The sequence below is a fragment of the Coffea eugenioides genome, chromosome 3 (genome assembly GCF_003713205.1).
Source record: "Coffea eugenioides isolate CCC68of chromosome 3, Ceug_1.0, whole genome shotgun sequence".
Taxonomy (NCBI): Eukaryota; Viridiplantae; Streptophyta; class Magnoliopsida; order Gentianales; family Rubiaceae; genus Coffea; species Coffea eugenioides.
Genome location: NC_040037.1, coordinates 29490697 through 29509841, shown reverse-complemented (window position 1 = coordinate 29509841; position 19145 = coordinate 29490697). Strand labels below are relative to the sequence as shown.

The following is a 19145-nucleotide window of genomic DNA, read 5'->3' as shown; positions in this document are numbered from 1 at the left end:
TAGCATACCATATCATGTATCAAGCATTGATATATACAAGTAATCGATGTATTCGAGCAATTGATATATTCAAACAATTTGAGCACGAGTTAAATCATTTCAAATGAGAACGAGCGCGATAAAGTACACACTCGACTCCATTTTCCAAAATCTCAAGTATCAATAACAAGTAATTATGTATCGAATTCACAGGAGTTCAAGTAACACACACTTGACACTCACCAAGTAAAACGAGAAGAAAAGGGCACTCGAAGTTTAAGCGTCCACCGTGGGATCCTTTTGTGGGTCCTCGTGTGCGCCAGAGCAAATAATAGTGAAGTATCACTCATATATCCCAATTGTTAAGGAAGATTGTACACTAGTACAATCTAAGGAAATCTCATGAAATCGAACCTCAATTACTCGTAAATCGAGGTTCGAGTGGGGTTTGATAACGTTCAAGAGTATTTAAGTCTTTATCTAGGAAATCGGGGATAAAACATTTAGATAATATCAAAAGAATAAAGAGTTCTTGAAAAACTTTATTTCCTTGAAAGTTGGAAAATTTCAGTTTTGTTATAAATTTTTGAAAAATCGTAACTCACTCGACATAAGTCAAGAATTGGAAAAACTTTATACCGTCGGAAACCTCTTTGAAAGTACTACAAGTTTCTAGAAGACACTTTTCCATGAATCAAAGTGGAAAGTGCTCAAAAACGAGTTTGAAGGTACTGTCTCGGTTCACAAGGCAGAATTAAGTTGGATTTTGTCCAACTTTGAAAATTTGGCAAAAATTCACACGTTGTGAACCGGCGTCTGAAATTTGTATCAATTAGAGTTGCAAGTGAGGTTTATAGAAGAGCAAGCGGATCAAGAATCGGAGTTTCGAGTACCGAGATACGGTAGCTCAAAGTTGGGGAAAATTCAAGACTGGAGAAGAATTTCCAGATTTGAACTTCCAACATTAGAAGTTTAGTTAGGTATTGAAACGAACTTGGATTGGTACCAAAATTGGCAGTATTTTACTCTTATATGAAGGGTATCTCTCTATCAAATTTCACAGAAAAATACCTTCGGGAAGGTAGTCAACGAACCAACTAAAGTTTGGAAAAATTCTTAAGGCAATCTGCCTCTAATCCTTTTCTTTCCAAATCCAATCGTTTGGCTAAGAAAATCCTCCAATCATGGTTCATATGTGAAAGGAAAGTCTAAGGAACATTCATGGTACATTTGGTAGGTGTTTAACACCAAGAATTTCATTTAGTAAGACCACAACAAGTCTCATCTCAAATCTGTCCAAAACTAGGTTTTTCCAAAACAGAGCAGTGTTCTTGTTTTGATCACAACTCAGTCGACTTAACTCGGAATTGAGCATGGTTTATGGAATTGGAAAATACATTCATAGGGCTAAAAATTCACAGAAGAAAACATTTTGAAATTTGGCAAACAACCAGCTCGAAATTGAGCCTCAAGTTGCTGCTTCTACAAATCATTCCAGCAGAACAGAGAAACAGGACTGCTATCTTAAAACGAATGGTTCGGCTCCCACACATGGAACCAGAACATGCATTTTATACCGTTGGAAAGGTATGGATGTCTAGCTTCAAATGCCACTGACGACACTCGATTTCGACGTCGGAGGACAAAGTTATGGTCAAAATGCTACCACTGGACAGGGTTATCGGAAAACAGTTTTCCAGCTTGACTAGTTCACAAATAAATTCATTTGCCCATCCAAACGTTAATGTTTTCCAATGAAAATTTTTACACATCTAATACAACATATAAACATCAGATTCAAGCCATTAGATCATCAAAAATTGGCCTTATCATGGCCGAACAAAGCAGGGGCAGTTTCGGAAATTTTTGTCGTGGCCTCAACTTTGAGTTTCCAACAATAATTCTCCATTAGGGGTGCAAACGAGCCGAATCGAGTCGAGTTTTGAGCTTATCGAGTCGAGTCAGGCGTATTTATATGAGAGCTCGAGTTCGAGCTCGAGCTCATCGAGCTCGAAAAATAGAGCTCGAGCTCGGCTCGACGTAAGAAAAGGAAAACTCGAGATCGACTCGTTTATGACTCGCGAGCTTAGCTCGAAATCTGGCTCGCGAATAGCTCGAGTTTCGCTCGATTTTCTAGCTCGCATGAAGCTCGAAAGCAGCTCGAATTCTAGCTCGTTTGGAGCTCGAGTTCGAACTCAAAAATAGCTCGAAAATTTCTGAAACTTTAAGCAAGAATACAGCATTTTTTCCCCATTTTTTGACAAAATTTGCGCATGAAATAACTACAATTTTTCACATATTCTTGATTTTGAGGCCTACAAATTATGCACTAATACAATCATAAATGTCCAAATGTCCACTAATACAAATTATCCAAAAATTATCCACTAATACAAATTATCCAAATGTCCACAAAAATCCATTAATACAAATTTTGATAACTTCACTGATCAGGAATATATTTAGCAATTGTCTCAGCACATATTTGAAAAGACACATCCCTTCAGTCTCAGTAGGTTACCTTTGTAATCTTCCCTAATGCCAGCAATGGATCTACGAACCAACCTGCAGGCAACATGCAAGAGCTTCTTCAATCCATCAAGAACTTCAAAAGATAGAAATATACTCATTAAAATGAAATTATATGAGGAAATACAGGTCTTTTAGTCCAATTTTTCAGCCAAAGCTCAAAATATTACAAGCTATCACAAATTTACAACACAAAATATCTGTTGTAGACAGCTTGATACATCCAATTGAAAAGATATATAGGCACGAAAGTCCAGCCCCAATTTCGTTAAGCTGTTTTAGTCTCCCTCTACCCATTTTACAGAGAAAGCAAAAAAAAACTTGGGCAAAAATTAATTATCTTTGCAGAAGAACCTGCCCGGAAAAAGAAAATCAGATAACTTCAAACAACTCAACAAATTTCACGACTTTCTATTGAAACTGTAAATACTGAGAAGGATCAATCACAATAACTCAACAAATATAACCACACACTAGTGTAAAAGCATCATGTGTATTCGGATGTTATAAAATAGCGCCTAACTAATAAGCAAAGCTGTACAACCGAAACTTCAAAGCCTAAAGAAAACAAGCCAATGGCAGTTTCAAGAAAATCACTACATAATCAATCCAATACAACAATAACATCCAAGACAAAAAGCAGATTATCCTATGATTGAAACCATATACTGAGAAAAACAAAGTCTGCTTAGCAACCATACAACAAAAGAACTTAAGACTGCTTTACTTAAACATGCTTGAAAACAATCAAAATGGAATCTTTGAAGCTCAAAACAGACCACCCAAACAAACTGAAAAAGATCAAATCTTTCCAATAAATCCATTGCACAACCTTTCATACAGAATGAAACATACCAACTGAAGCAGACCTCATAAGAAACGGAAACAGCCACCATTTGCATCTTCAACCAAAACCCTCCTTTTCAGCACATCTTTATGACAATTCCAATCAAAGAAAACCAAAGTCTAAATAGGAAATTAAAGGTAAATTACCTCAAACATCTCCAAAGTCAAGAAATAGGCAACACAATCTCTTGTTTATCCTTCAATTTCTGAAAAAACAAAAAAAATAAAATAAAAAAATTAAGAAATTGTAAGACCGAATTTAAATATTATGTGTGATAATTTTATTTTTTTTGTTACCTTTTCCCTTTTCTTCACCCCGTGTACCTTACGACACCAATCTCCAGCACACATCAACATTTCTACAGTTTCTGGAGCCAAGGAAGCACGGTAAGAGTCGATTACTCTGGTTCCAGCACTAAATATAACTTCCGAAGCTACAGTGCTTATTGGAATGGCTAAAATGTCAGCAGCCATCTTGGGAAGAATCTTGTATTTTGTTGTGTCTTTCCACCACTTCAAGGCATCCAAATTCACGATATCTACCGTTGAATCATCTGCAGCTGTGAGGAGACCATCTTCAAAGTAGGTATCCAACTCATTCTTGATGGGTTGAACACTCTCAACGGTAGCAATGTGGGTCAGAAATTCACTCATACCCGAAACATGGGACACTGATGAAGATGCACTACTGCTGCTCTTGGTTGGATGATCATTGCCGACTAGTAGTTGAGAAGATGATCCACTTTGGCCTGAAACATGTATCTCCACATATTCATCATATAGGTCATACAAGGCTTGTCGAACCTTGCCTATGTTGCTTTGCACTTCATGTGGAGGATAAAGCAATGGAAAACAATAGTTTATAACTCTCATCTTGCATCTGGGATCCAAAATAGCTGCTATAGACATTAACAAGTTACACTCTCCCCAGTACTTATCAAATTTCAACTTCATCTTTTGCACCATTGACCGGACAAAATCATCTTCATCATCAACCTTACTATCTAGTAGTACTTTAATCCGACAAACTTCATTTAGATATAAATTTGCAGTCGGATAATCACTACCAGATATCACATGAGTTGCTGTCCAAAAAACTTTTAAAATATTGCACACTTTTGTAACCTTTTCCCAATCTTCCAAAGTTGGACAGAAATCATAATTTGGCTCTCTATCTCTGTACCTGGGAAAAACATCTTGAAACTCCAGTGCACAAGTTAGCATCTCATAAGTAGAATTCCACCTTGTTTTGCAGTCATAAATTAGTATTTTTTCTGGCAACTGCAGCTGGCGTACAATTTCAGCAAATTGAAGGCGTCTTGCATCTGTCTTATTGATAAACTCCACACTGTCCCTGATTGTTCCAACTATTTCCTTGATTTGACTGAGTCCATCTTGAACCATTAAATTCAGTATATGCGCACAACATCTCACATGAAACAACTTTCCTTTTGCTAATAGACACTTGTTTCGGGAGAAAGTGTCCTTTAAACATCTCAGTGCACTGTCATTATTTGAGGCATTATCAACTGAGACTGTATAAATCTTGCTCTCAATTCCCCAATCCGTTAAACACTTGAAAATAGCATCCGCAATTTGGATGCCCCGACGTGGAGGAGGGACGTGCACAAAGTTGAGAACCCGTTTCTGCAATCTCCAATTGCTATCAATCCAATGTCCGGTTATGACCATATACTCATTTTTTTGGTTCTTGGACTTCCAAAGATCTGTAGTCAAGCTAATTTTCTTGACTTTCTTTAATTGGTTCTTCAATTTTGTCTTCTCTCTTTCATAAACTGATGTGCAGTCGTTTTTGTTCATAGTCCGACTGATTCTTTGCCATTCCGGCATCCCTCTTTTTTGCATCAAATTGAAGCCTTCTTCCTCCACAATTGAAAATGGATGCTCATGCATAAGCACCCATTCAGCAGTAGCCTCTCTCATGACTGCCATATCAAACCTCCCGGAGTGAAGGTAGGTTTGAGAAGCTTCGGCAGAATCAGCAGATGGGAAATTGATCTTTGTTTGTTGTGTTGCTTTTTTGAGTTTTTGCAATCGGATAGCACATGACTTCCTATGCCTCAGCAAACTTGAAGTTGTACTAGTTTTCGTCTTCTTGAACTTTGCATGGCAATGAATACACTCCGACATAAGAATTTTTTGATGGCCAACTTCAACATCTTTGAAGTCATCCCATGCTACTGATTTTTTTATCCTCTTTTTTTTCCGAAAAGCATCCAAGCCATCATCCGCATCAGCTTCTTCCACAACTGTTTGAGTGGTTGTATGTGTATCACCTTCTAATGCTTCATCTTCACTCCCTAATTCTTCATCACCAAGAGATAATTCCAGCTCTTTATCAATGTTAATAGCAATAGCCTTGTCAAAAATATTCACCGGACTAGCGGAATCACCAACTGATCTATTAATTGGTGAAGACTGCTCTTGGTTGGACGTATCCATCTTATATTCTCAATTTTTTTTAACATGCCAAAAGAAAAAAAGGAACATGAGCAGCATTCTCTAGTCCCAAAACAGATTACTATTACTAGTAAACAAGTTAGTAGTAGTAATTATTTTCAAGAAACAAGAGGACAGCAAGGCTCATAATGACAAGAACATACATGACCATGGAATGATAATAAGTAGCTTGTACTGTCAAGTGTCAACACAGTTTTCACCCCCAAAAAAATAAGTAATTAAACAGATGTCTCCTTAAATGCCACTATCCCATAGTTACTACAAGATCTGGAGCAATATCAAGCCTCTTAGCACTGTCTCCATTTCATTTTAAGCATTTTTATTATCAGAATCCAAAAAATTATACAATTGTAAGCATTATTATTAGCAAAACATGGGACATCACAAAATTGGAACCAATCTAGGCATAATTATTATAGACAGTGTAGAAATCATAAGTGCCAGAGCTCATGGTAGAGAAACAAGTGCAGAAATCCAGATTCTTCAACATGATCGTGAGTCGTGACCAAGTCTATTCAAAGTTTGCTAGACCAATTTCAAACACAATAACCACCACAAATCCCATTACAACCAATGCAGAAGTAAATAGACAGTAAAAAGGGTAAATATTAAAACATAAGCTAGGGAAGCTGCAAGAAATGGGTTCCTTAAGCCTACCCACAGCTAAACATGGGTTCCTTATGGTGCCTGGATTCATCATCGACTACACTAGTAAAGCTGCTGCTCCTAGTCGGGTAATTTTTCTATCTTTGAACATTTTAATTTTCATGGTGAAATGGGTTTTTTCTACTCTGTTTGATGTAGGAAGTCAATAATCCTGTAAGGCGTTGATTAATTCTCTGTCTATGCTGCTATAATTGAATTGCATGAGCAAAATCAGAACCTTCCTGTATTTATTCTAATCCTGATTTCATAGCTCAAAATTTCAGTTTTCCTGCAGTTTTGCAAACTGTGGGTGTCTTTCTTTTTGACGAGTGTATTTTCTGGATGTAAATCCAGGAAGCTTGCTATTACTGACTTTGGACTTAAATTCTGGAACTGGGATTATTTTGGGTTGAAACTTCTCAATTGCAGACTTTATGAACTTTCATTCGTCGATTTGGCAAAATTTCTCCATTACCTGTATTTCCTTTCTCTTGGATTACTGTTTAAATAGCTTATGTTTTAATATTTACACCTCTGTTTTAATAAGATTTAACCTTTTTACAGAATTACCAATGTCAGTTCATACCTGCAAAATCTAGGGAAGTTGGGGACAAAGCCCGGAGATGGGGATGAGCCGGGAAGCTGGTTGGGTTCGGACTTTGGAGAGTCCGTCAGTCAGCCTGGTGCAAGAAAAGAGGGAAAGTAAAGTGCTAGTCGAGTTGGCACTTGCGGTTGCGGAGCTGAAGCGGAGCTGGCGGAAGTGCGGAAGTGGTGGTTGCTAAAGGAGGTTGCGCAATCAGATTGGGAGGTTGTGCACTCAGATTCTTGGCACTGTGGATCACCTTCCAGTTCCTCGTCCGTCAGTCAGCCTCCGGCAGTGGGTTGCGCACTCAGATTCTTGCACGGCTTGGAGGTTGCTGAAGTGGAGATGGCGGAAGCGGTGGAGATGCAGCTAGCAGTAGCACCGATGACTGTGGCTGAAGTGGGAGGAAGTGAAGAAACTCGAGATGCAGCTAGCGGTAGCAGCAATGGCAGTGACGGAAGTGGAAATTGGGAGTTTGGGACAGTCGGTGGCGGAGGAAGAAGATCAATCGAAGGAGTCAGCAGAGCATACAAGTTAACCTAAGTGAAGGAAGGAGGAAAGTTTACCAACAGTGGCTGAACATCGATTATAGCTTAGTGCGCAGAAAACATGTAAATTTTAATTGAATCAAGGGTATTTTTGTAATTTCACACTTACTCGAGCCCAACGAGCGGCTCGTCGAGCTATCGAGCCTAAGAAACGAAGGCTCGAGCTCGCCTCGTTTATCTTAACGAACTGCTCGAGCTCGGCTCGAGCTCGGTCAACACGAGCTCGAGCCAAGCTTTGACTCGAGCTGCTCGCGAGCAGCTCGAGTCGTCACCAGCCCTATTCTCCATATATCTATCATTTTAACCACTAAACCACCATTAAATCCAACATTAAACCTCTTATCAGCAACAACCCAAGAGTGGGAGTTCATAGAGCCCACTTTTCAAATTTTCCAACAATATCAAGCCATCCACTTACATGCAAGTGCTTAGAGATGCATTTCTACTACCATAAACCAAGTTTAAGGTGTTGGATTATGTTATACCTCCTTAGTGCTTTAGATAAGAAAATTTCGGTCCTCAAGAGGCTCCAAGAAACCGTGAAATGCAGCCCTTTGGTTAGCTAGATCCAACCTCCAAGTAGTTTGCTAGTTGATCGACAAGTTTTGGTGAAAATTGGTTGGAGTTTTGTTGTTGATTTGGTGAAGAAATTTTTGAAACAATGGAGTTAGAGAGGGAGAGGGGGCTGGCCGGCGATAGGAGAGAGAGAGAGAGTGAGATTTGATCAAGGTTAGCTTCCAAGAGAAGATTAAAATGAGTGGTGTAAATTCACTCCAAGGTCAACTCTCATTAGGGCTCGTTTTGGTGCGTTTAGGGCTCGATTTTCTCTCGCGTTTGGTTCACTAGTGCCCTAAACCTCTAATGCACTTATGTTCATATAAATATTATTCAGTCTTAATTGTCCCGAAATAAGGGTCTAAAGTCCCTCAAATAAAGTCGCGCGTGTGAAAACGCGTACCGTCAATTTTAACGCTATAACGCGAAACCTCCGAGAAATGCTTATAACGATAATACTAATAACTATCACTTGAGTATTTAAACATTAAAATACCTAATTTAGGTCCATTGTATAAGTCTCCAATATTCCAAGCTTATTGTACTCTCAATTGGTTAAAATTTCCAAGCACTATCCACTATTCTCACTAAACGTGCTTCCGGAAATTAAATTTTGAATCAAGTCACCTTAAAAATATAATGAAGTTATAATTCCATGTAATTAGGTTCAATAGGTCTAGAAAATAATATTCGGAATAAATGGACAATTAAATCATTAAATAAGCCCAAATTAGGGTTTCAAAATAAATAAATTTCTTGTGAATCCTTACATGAGTTTAGTATTAATTCCTTAATTAGCCTTTCTTAATCTATCATTGATCATTCTTAACTCTCCAATATTAATACACTCCCGATTCAAGTATAGCCTCGAAAAACGTGTACTCGTCATTCCAAACTAAACGAATTTTCAAAAAGTGAATTTTCCAACAAAACGCTTTAAAAACATAAAAGAAGCGTCGTTCCATATAAATGGATTTAAAATGATCGAAATAATTAATTCAAAAAAAATGAGTGAATAATCATTTAAATAGTCCAGTAATATTCTATAAAAATAAGAAAATTTTCGGGTCCTCACACCACATCCTAATTAACCCAAACTTCAGAGGCTATTCTACAATTTGTAAGATTTTGGCCTTGTACTTTTAATTGAATCATTACTGAGCTACTGATTAAATACATGGAAAAGAATTTCGAACTCTAAAGTTTAACATAAGCATTTGGATGCGTGTTAAATTACGAGACGTGTTATCACATAAAAACCAATTTAGGATTTTGACTTAATTTAAGTTAAATGGCTTTTAGTGAAAATAACTAAGAAAATGTGTTGGGACCCTCTTTGTCAAATCTACAAAACTTGTGCAATTGTGCGAACAAAAACACTAAAGAAAATAACCTTAATTAATAACCTAATAAAAGGCCCAACGTGTAAATTTCACAAAGTCTATTAAACATCATCTCTTAAGACCCGATACAGCACTTGTAGCCAACTTCAAACTTAAGGAAAACGGTTTACATGTCTTGGTATTTTGGTTTCCACTAACCAATCAAAACATAACAGACTTTCATACAAAGATTCTTCTTGAGTAAACCCAACATAGAATTTGGATACATAAGTCACAGTTAATTAAATTAAACCAAAACACCATGCTTATATAAACGTGAGAATCTAAATGAGAAGGCGAAAGTATAAATTAAATAAAATATTCCAAATCCTAACACCCTTGCTTCATGTGTTGCAATTACTGATAGCAAGCTCCAAGATCTTCTTCTTCCTCTTTTTTTTTTTTTTTTTGTTTCCCAAACTCAAGTTTAAGTTTCCATGCCTCGGTTCTATGTTCGCCAACCACGGAACATTATGGAATCATCAGGCTATGCCTCTAAATTCGTACAAGAAAACTAGTGGTACTCCTCTATGTCTCTTTCTTATCTGCTCAGGTTCTTAGTTCGGCAAGTCCAGGTTTAATAGTAGTAGTATTCCGAAGTCAGCGATACAAGTAATAACATTTAATAAGAAGAGCACAGTGACTTGCCAATCCCGTGATTTCAACAGCTAAACCTATCAAAATTGACCAAACTTTTACTCTAATTGCATAAATGTTTTTCAGCTCCTAAGCTTGAAAATCTTTGCGTAGTAAACGAAACTCAAGGAAATTTTAGAAGAAAAGTTCATATTTCATATGTCCATTGTCCAAACCAGTCGAATTCTTGCGTTCCTTTTTTTTCTTTTTCTCTACACTTGAAACTTTGTTCCTGTGAAACCCACGACTGTTGGCACCAATTTTATTACTTTTATCATTTTATTTTCTCAATTAATTAAAAAGATAAAGCTACTATGTAAAAGGAGTAAAATAAAATAACGGTAGGATGGGATAAGGGGTTCTAATAAACTAAAACTCTTACCCAAGCTACCTACTAGTAAGTAGTGCTAGGTTTAGGATTTTATTAAAAAACCCTAGACAGAAAAATAACCCCAACCTTACCTTTCTTTCGTCTACCTCCCTAGAGCAAGAGCCGTCAGAGAGGAGAGAAGGAGAAGCAGGCGACACCGTCAATCGATCCGACAACTAGGCACCTAAACCGGTAAATCTCGAGTTCACGCAAGAAAACTTCTCTTTTAAGTTTTAGTAGTTGTATTAATTGTTCCAAGAACTTTATGGACATGTATTGTTGCTATATAGGTGTAGAGATATATGTCTGATAAGATTCGTATCTGGGTTAATAGAAATAGAGGGGTTGATTTTAATCTTGAGATTATAGGGTGTTTGAATCTGTTAAAAAAAAAAAGAGAAGGGAAAGGGAAGAGCAGCGGCGGCTCTTGGCTAGACGTTGCGGAAGCAACGCCGCACACAAAAAAAAAAGAAAAGAAAGAGGTGTGCAGGGTTGGCTTCGGCCAACCCAAGACAAAAAAAAAAAAACAATCATTGAGGGATGTCGCCAGCAAGTGTTGGTGACAATGGAACAAGAACATGGTTGGCCTTTTGGCCAACCAATTGAGGAATTGGGTCGCCAGAGAATCTGGCGACCATGGTCAGACATGGTTGGCCTTTTGGGTAAAAAATAAAAAAAGAGAAGCAATTGAAATTTGGGCTAAACTATAGTATAAAATTTAGTAAATGTCTAATAAATAAATTTTACATATAACTAGTCCATTTTTATAGTATATCGTGGATATTAAAATTCAAGATCTAAGTTAAAACAATTGTGAGAATTGAAGGGTAGTTATGTAAACTTTATACTTAATCAATTACGTCTAAGATGCTTAGAGGGAAATCTAAAACATCCTTATCTAGCTCTATTAGGTTAATGTGGACAAAGTGAGATAAGTTCTAAATTGTTAAACAAAACGGTTAAAATAACAATAATAATGATAATAATAATAGTAATAATAATGGATAATCATAAATCATAAATAAGCATAGTGAGATAGTAGTCAAGATAATAAGCATGATCATGAATAATTACTTTCTTTTAAACTAGGAAACTTTACTAAAAGGAGAACCTTCCCAATTAAGAAACTTTCTAAAAATGGAAACTTTCCAAATTTGGAAAATTTCTAAAAATAGAGATCATCCAATTTAGAAAAGATGCTATTGGGGTCCATATAAGGGTCTAGACATGAACCTTCGACTTACTCAGAGTTTGTATATTTATGCGTCTATAGGAAGTAACAACTAATTAGGGAACTCCTGCATTTGATAGGTACGGTACAAGGACCTAAGGTAGTTCCACTCGAGCAGCCAAACAAAGGTAGGTGGTACTTACCCTTCTGAGATTTCAAATGTGCAAAATGAAATTCTTGTTTTCAATCCTATTTTGTTGTGTTGACTCGAAAGGTGTTTGATTAAATACTTTACTTGGATATTTATGAAAGTTATATTTTACTATACAAAAATGGACCATGTGACTTATTTGAAATGTTTTGATACGTTAGTATATACAAACGAGTTGAATCCTTTTTGACCTCAAAGATTTATGTATGTGACACGTGAAATGAAATTTTTGACAAGTAAAGCTCAGAGCAGTCATGGAATAGACGGTAGGGACTATAGTCCTGTCTAATCGCCATGGTAGCCTGGTATAAAGTCCGGTCGATTGGCAAAGTCATGGTAGCCTGGTATAGAGTCCGGCCGATTGACAAAGTCATGGTAGCCTGGTATAAAGTCCGGTCGATTGACAAGGTCATGGTATCCTGGTATAAAGTCTGGCCGATTGACCCAAGTATGAAATGAGACCAATTAGTAGTCATGAAATCTATTGGTCGCCCAACTAGAAGGGGTTTAATCTCTAGGTTGAGTACTCAGTAGCCGGTCATTGCATGTACTTGTTATGAGCTGATCTGAAAGAAGATTTACGAACGGATATGGAATGATTTATGAACTGGTCGGAAATGAGACTTACGAACTGATATGAATTGTTTTATGATTGGATATGAAGAGACTTGTGAATTGAGACGAAATGATTTATGGCTTTATGATTTTCCATGCTCATTTATCAATAAGATGCTTTTAAATGGCTTGCCATTTGTTACTACTGATTGTTTTATAAATGACGTTACTTTCAAAATTATGGAGGTGGTCGATGCGCAAATGATTTGATTTGTACCTATGTATATATTTATAAAATTACGAGTACATGGTCCAACAGAGGGATAAATATTACCTACTGAGCGATGTGTCGTTCAACCCACTTCTTACCATTTGTGCAGATTCTGAAGAGTATGAGTTGGTTTACGTAGAAGACCCTGAGGATGACTTTTATTAATTTTAGATGAATAGATGTTGGCGGGCTAGCTACTTCTAGCTGTTAGTCTTATTTACTTTTGTTTCCACTATTTCCATCAGAGAATAAATGTACGAACGTCTTGAATATTCGTGGACTTCCTTTTATATATAAATTTTCTATTAAGAATTAATTTCTGTTGTTTAAACTTCAATGAAAAAAAAAGAGAAAAGAGGACACGCGCTATTTCCTCATTTTTTTACAGGCTTCGGACAACACAGAAAATTGCAGCTAACCATTTCTTCCATTTTTGTACTCATTTTCCGTTGCATTTTTTTTCCTCCAAGTACTCTCAGTACAATGCCAACGCATCTTGGTGTTAAGTTCCAGAATCAATGCCCATCTAAGGGCCCAAATTCTTGCCAAAAATGCAGCTCCAATCTCCTCCCTTTGTTCTAGGTTTTGGAGGGTTTCGGCAACTATAAAAGCTGAGGATAACAAGCAAAGAGGGGGCGACTTAGTGACGGCTGGGAGGTTAAACAGCGGCTAGGTTTTGATAGAGAAAGAAACTAAGGGAGCGGGGGAGAGAGGAGTTGTTGACGGCTAGGTAAGGAAGAAACCAGAGAGCTGGAGTTGCGGCGGAGGTTGAGAAAACTGAAGAGGGCGAGGGAGAACTGAGGGTGAGAGTGAGAGAGGAAGCTGTCATCATTTTCATCATGTTGTCATTCGTTGCAAATCCGCATCGAGAGGAAAAGCAAGGGAATAGGCTATGGAGAACAAAGGAGAGGCAGAGGAAGAAGAAGCTGGTTCTTGCTGGAGTCCATTTCTCCGCTGTTCAGACGTCGTTCGACCATTCAACAGAGGGTTAAAGGTAATCCTTCCATCATTTTCGTTCATGAGTTATGGGATTTTATATAAGAAAAACATTAAAATCTCTGCCGCCATGACTGTGACCGTGCTCTTTTGCTGTCTTTTTTCTTTAAACTTGCTAGTTGTGGATCCGATAGGGCGGGGAATGAGTTGACCCATGTTGGTTTGTGTTTTCTTTGCTGTGAAAAATCGACCAAGGTTGTTCCAATACATCTCTCGTGACAGTTTATTGCTTCCCTTGGTTGTTCGTTTCCTGTGAGAGTGATTAAATGGTTCGGTTAAGATTTTCTGTTGAGATTTTGCGTAGAGCGTAGGCTTGGTAGTCGTGTTTTAGGCCAAAAGAAATTGCAGAAAAGAAACCAGGGTTTTGAATGACAGTTTTGGGGTCTTAATGCCTTGATTCAATCCATGTTTAAGCATGTTTGGGACTTTTATGAGGTGCCGAGGGACGCTGCAACAAAGTTAGAGTCCTCTACTTTGAAAAGAAAAATAAAATTCTGCTCTTTTTGGTTTGTTGCAGTTTCGAGAATGGCTGGAGTTTCATTTTTGCTTTGTTTGTTGCTTGATAGTAATCCCATGTATGTGACTGCTGCGTTTTAGAATAGCAATCAATGGTAACGCAGACCTGCTGCTTTTTTCATGCTGTCTCCATTTTCTTTTCTCCTATTTGTTTAGTTGTTACCAGCAGCTGCTTTCTTGTGTTTCGGTGGAGTCTTGCTGATTTGCTCAAAAGTTGGTTTGAGGTTGTTTTGGCCTGAATTGGTTGTTGATCTGTTTAGCTCCTCAAATTTTGTTTGAGATTTCATTTGGCCGGAAGTTTTCTCCTTTCGTTCCTCTGCTGTACTTTTCATAGCCAGTTGCCCTCTTTACTATGTTGGAAATGCGTAAATGTATTTTGGTTAATGGTAGCACTGGATTGAGGGTGTTATACCTGAGTTTGGTTGGAGTCTCTTTGCACGGATATGCTTCATGAAAGTTGCATAGGAGAAACTAGCAAGGAAGATGGAACTTCCGAGCCACTTTTGCATGAAAGTTTCCATGATTTCGCATCATTTCTTTCTGTGTTTTTACTTGTTTGAATGTCAAAGTTGTGTGTTGTGTTGCTCAATTCAAAGTTTAGACATTGGTTTGAGAGTTTGATCAAAGTTTGTGTTAGTTTCTGAAATCTGTGGTCAAAGATGAAAATGCAGCAGATTCATTTTTGTTGTAGAAAGCTTCAGTGGCAGAAATTGTTCTTCTACGTAAGTTTGCATGCAAACAAAAAAATGAAAAACTGCCCTTTAACCCTTTGATTGGTGTTTAATGCTGCAAAAGCCCAATTATGTTATAATTTCTTGCAATAAGGTTCTAGAGTAATTGTAATTTGAACCACTACTTGATTTTTTCTTTGCTTATGGGCCCTTGGTGTTCCCAAAATGTGTTAATTGGGTTTGAGTGATTGGTTAATATTTGCAATTGGGTCCTTCGTAGTTCTTCTATTTTTGAAATATGATCAATAATTCACTTTTTTCTTGGAAATTATGCATTATTTGATTTCATTTAAGTTGCAATTAGGAGGGATTTGGTGATTTTGTTTATACTTTACTATTTAATTGGTGTCTTGACCCTTTTATTGTTTTGAAGCTATTTTTCCTTCATTTGATTACCATTGCAAGGAAGGTACATTCTACCCCTTATTTTCACTTTATTTGCCTCTATATGTCTATGTGATTTATGTGCTTAATTGCATGCCTTTTGAATGTTTTCATTTTATTTATTTATCCATTTTATTTGTTTTAGTTTTGTATAGTTATTTTCAATTTCGATCATTTGAAAGGCACTTGAATGCCAAAGTTGTAATAGTTAGGTTATTATTTTATTTATTTTATTCCATTTCCTCTCTTAGATTGTAGTAGGCTTCCCCCGAATGTAATAGTTAGGACTTTATTTGCTCTATTTGCCTTATGTGTGTTTTGCATGTCTATGTGCTATGTGTTACCGCTTTCTTAGGGTCTTGCATCTAGATATCATGTTTATGTGTTATGTGTTTATGTGATATTATGTGTTTACATGCTTTTATTATATTTATATTTCACATGACATGATTAGTTAGTTATGATTAATGTGTGACGTTATCACACTAGTCCAACGCTAGTTGTGATCCATTTCTCGATACTACACTAGTCCAACGCTAGTTGTGGTTCCCTTGTCCGATTTCTCACTAATCCAACGCTAGCGAGAAAATAGAAATAAGGGCTAATCCAACGCTAGACCCTTAAGAGCCTTTCGAACGTTAAATCATGATTGTGTGATAAAATCACTTCATCTCATGCATGTTTTCTACTTTTAGAGTTTTTTATCATTTTTGCATGGCATTCCCCTTATATGTATTGTCCTTATCTCATATTTTCCCTTATATGTATATTCCTTCCCCCTATGTGCGATACATAACATTAGATTTGCATTTCATTTAAGAATTAGAATTAGGGTAGTGCATTTGCTTGACTAGATTAGGGAATACCCCCTTGAATATGGGATATGAACGAGTTTGGCTTTCTAGCCTTAGCACGCTCGTATTCCCTCTATAAAAGGAAAAATTGAGTCACGAACATTAGTCCCCTGTACCCGACATGATGCATTCCTTTAGGCCACGTATATTTGTATAATTATTTTTATTTTCCTTTTCTTTTCTTAGAGTATCATATTTTTGCATTATCCGTGACTTCTCCAAAGAGTCACTATTGGGCGTCACAATTAAAGTGATTGGCACCATTCGAGTTTTGAAGAGAAATTTTGACCCCCCCATCGACACCCTCCTAGGTCTAGGGTTTGCATTCATATATTACATCCGAATGTGATAAATTTTTTGGTTAAAATAAGAAAATCCTTGACTAAATCGCGCAACTAACCTTGGCTAGGTTGAAAGGGTGCCTTGGATTCTTATCCTTGCCTTCCCTTTCTTCAAATGTGACTCCCGAATCTTTTTCTCTGATTTTCGTAGATTTGGAGTCGTTTAAAAAGGGTTTTCTACTTTTTTCTTTAAAATTCATTTTTAAGTGACTTGGTACACCTTAACTCTATATCAAGTGGCGACTCCGATTTTTCCAATCAAAAACCCTTTTTAAACTATTATTTTGGGTCAAATCGTCGCATTTTCAAGTCCCATTTAGACCCATGTTTTTCAAAAATTCATTTTTCAAATAAAAAATCCATCTTTCCAAACTCATTATTTAATTTTTAAAAAATGGGGCATGACACTCATTCGCTTCCTCGATCCAAGGCATTGTGGTCGGGTCTAAGATTTTTCGTTCGCCCACTTTGTAGACACCAAATTTTGAATAATTTTATGTGGCATCTATTTCATGATTTTCATTTTAGATTGCTTGCATTCGTTGTTTACTTTTAATTTTTAGTTTTAGCTTTTAAGTTTAAAATTAGCGTAGAGTTTTTAGAAAAAAGAAAAGGAAAACATCAAAAATATGTTGTAGTCATTTTGTTTTTATTCAATGCTTTCTTGAAAAGAAAAAAGTCAAAAAATAGGCTTTAGTTGGATTGGAAAAATGAAAAAAAGAGAAAAAGGGAAAATTGGTCACAAAAATACGTTCAAATTCAATCTTTTGGAACTTTAGTTATTTTTATTAAGTTATTTTGAGAAAAGAAAAGAAAAAAAGAAAAGGGGGAAAAATGAAGAAAATTTGAAAAATGGACATTTTTATTGTTTTTATTTATTTAGTTTGTTTTTTTATTTATTTGTTCTCATTACATGGTTTTGTCATTTTGTTATTGTTATTATTATTATTATTTATATTATGTATTTATTAAGTTAAAAAAAAAAAAGAAGGAAGAAACGCGACTGCAAGCTGCGTTTTTCGCAGCTTGCAAGAAAGGACTTCGGGCAGCCCTTGATGGCAAATATGGAAGAAAGTACTGGAGTTTTAGGGTTGGAGGCTCCCATATAAATAGGGAAAGAAAGAACAGCCGCAAGGGGGGTGGAAAAAATTGAGAGGTTGACGACGGCAAAAGAAAATACAAGGCAAACGAAAACAGCTTGGAGAGCTACGGGAAGAAAAGCCGAGGGTTTGGGGGGGCTTCATCTAAGAGTTTGACGGCTAAGGTTGGTAAGAAACTAGAAACCAGGAGTGAGAGGGAGAGTTCGTGGGGACGGAAAACAAAACAGAGGATTTTTCTGGACAACGGAGGAGAGGAGCAAAAAGAGGGAGACAACGGCAGGAGTTCTTGGGGGGTTGAACGGCTGTGAGAAGAGCGGCTAGGAGAGAAAGAGCAAGAGAGGAGGATTTGGAGAACCAAGGGAGAACTAGAGAGAGGTGGCGCAGCAAGGAGGAGGAGCCCCAACGTCATCATCGTCTTCGATTCATCAAGCAATACGAGTACTGCGGACCTGAAGAAGAACGTTGACAGCCGAGGAAGATAAAGCTTTTAGGCTGCGCAAGGACGCCCAGTTCATCAGCCCAGATCCTGTTCTTTCCTCTGGAAAGGGATAAAGGTAACGCCTTTCATTTGTCTTCTGCCCATAGCTTGTAAAATCATGCCAGAAAGGTTGAAATTTTGCTGCGATGCTAGATTTTGTTTTGCTGCGAGTTTGGTTTTTCTTTTTCTGCACTTCTGTGATTGGCAACCCGGTCAGGTTATCTGGCTTTGGGGCAATGTTATGAGAGTCATGTGATTATGGACGGACTGTTGTGAAGCTTGTCTGAATTTTCTCTTTTCTTCTTACGCATGAGTAGATTGGGTTTGGACTGAAATAATTGTAGAAACAGATTTTTCTGGGTTCAAAATTGTAGTGGGCGTTGATGCTTTCTTTGCTCTTTTTCTTTTGTTTCTTCACTACTGAGATTGATGTTTGGTAGATGAATGGGGAGTCCAATGCAATGTTTCTGCCTTTAATTTACGTGAACCCATAGCTGCAGAAAGTTTCCGCAACAAAGAACAAAAGGAATTGCATTTCCTGTTCCGTTTTCTTTTCCATAGCTGCACATCAAGTCTTTCCACTTAAGTTGCATGTTTAATCTGCTTTGGGGGAATGGAAATAGGAGGTTAGGTGTTGAGTTTGCATGTTTAGGGTCTAAAATACTAGAACCATGATCGAACACCTTGTTGAAAAGCAAACAAACAGGCTGCCGAAACCATTTCTGCACTTACGTTCAGATTTCTGGTATGATATCTTCCCAAATTTTTGGTCTTTGGTTTGTGATTATCATGAAGTTTTGTTGCTTAGTTCTGAGGTTGTGATGTTGAGAAGAAGAATGTTTAATCAAAGCATTGTATTTGGGCCAAAAATCTGGTTTGCATGAAAAGCCACGGTTGGAAAAGAGAATTGCAGAAAGTGTTCATTGCAGAAATTTTGTTTCCTCGTATGCATGCATGTACTAATTCTTCAAAATTGCCTCTTA

General features: G+C 37.2%; 1 long non-coding RNA gene across 1 annotated transcript; it reads right to left on the bottom strand.

Moving 5' to 3' along the window:
* Window positions 1–2298: 2298 nt before the first annotated feature.
* LOC113767028 lies at window positions 2299–7621 on the bottom strand. The gene is made up of 3 exons (XR_003467839.1): window positions 7067–7621; window positions 3502–3560; window positions 2299–2544 (listed from the first exon to the last, which is right to left on the bottom strand). It is a non-coding gene; the product is annotated as an uncharacterized LOC113767028 (long non-coding RNA).
* Between the last annotated feature and the right edge of the window lie 11524 nt (window positions 7622–19145).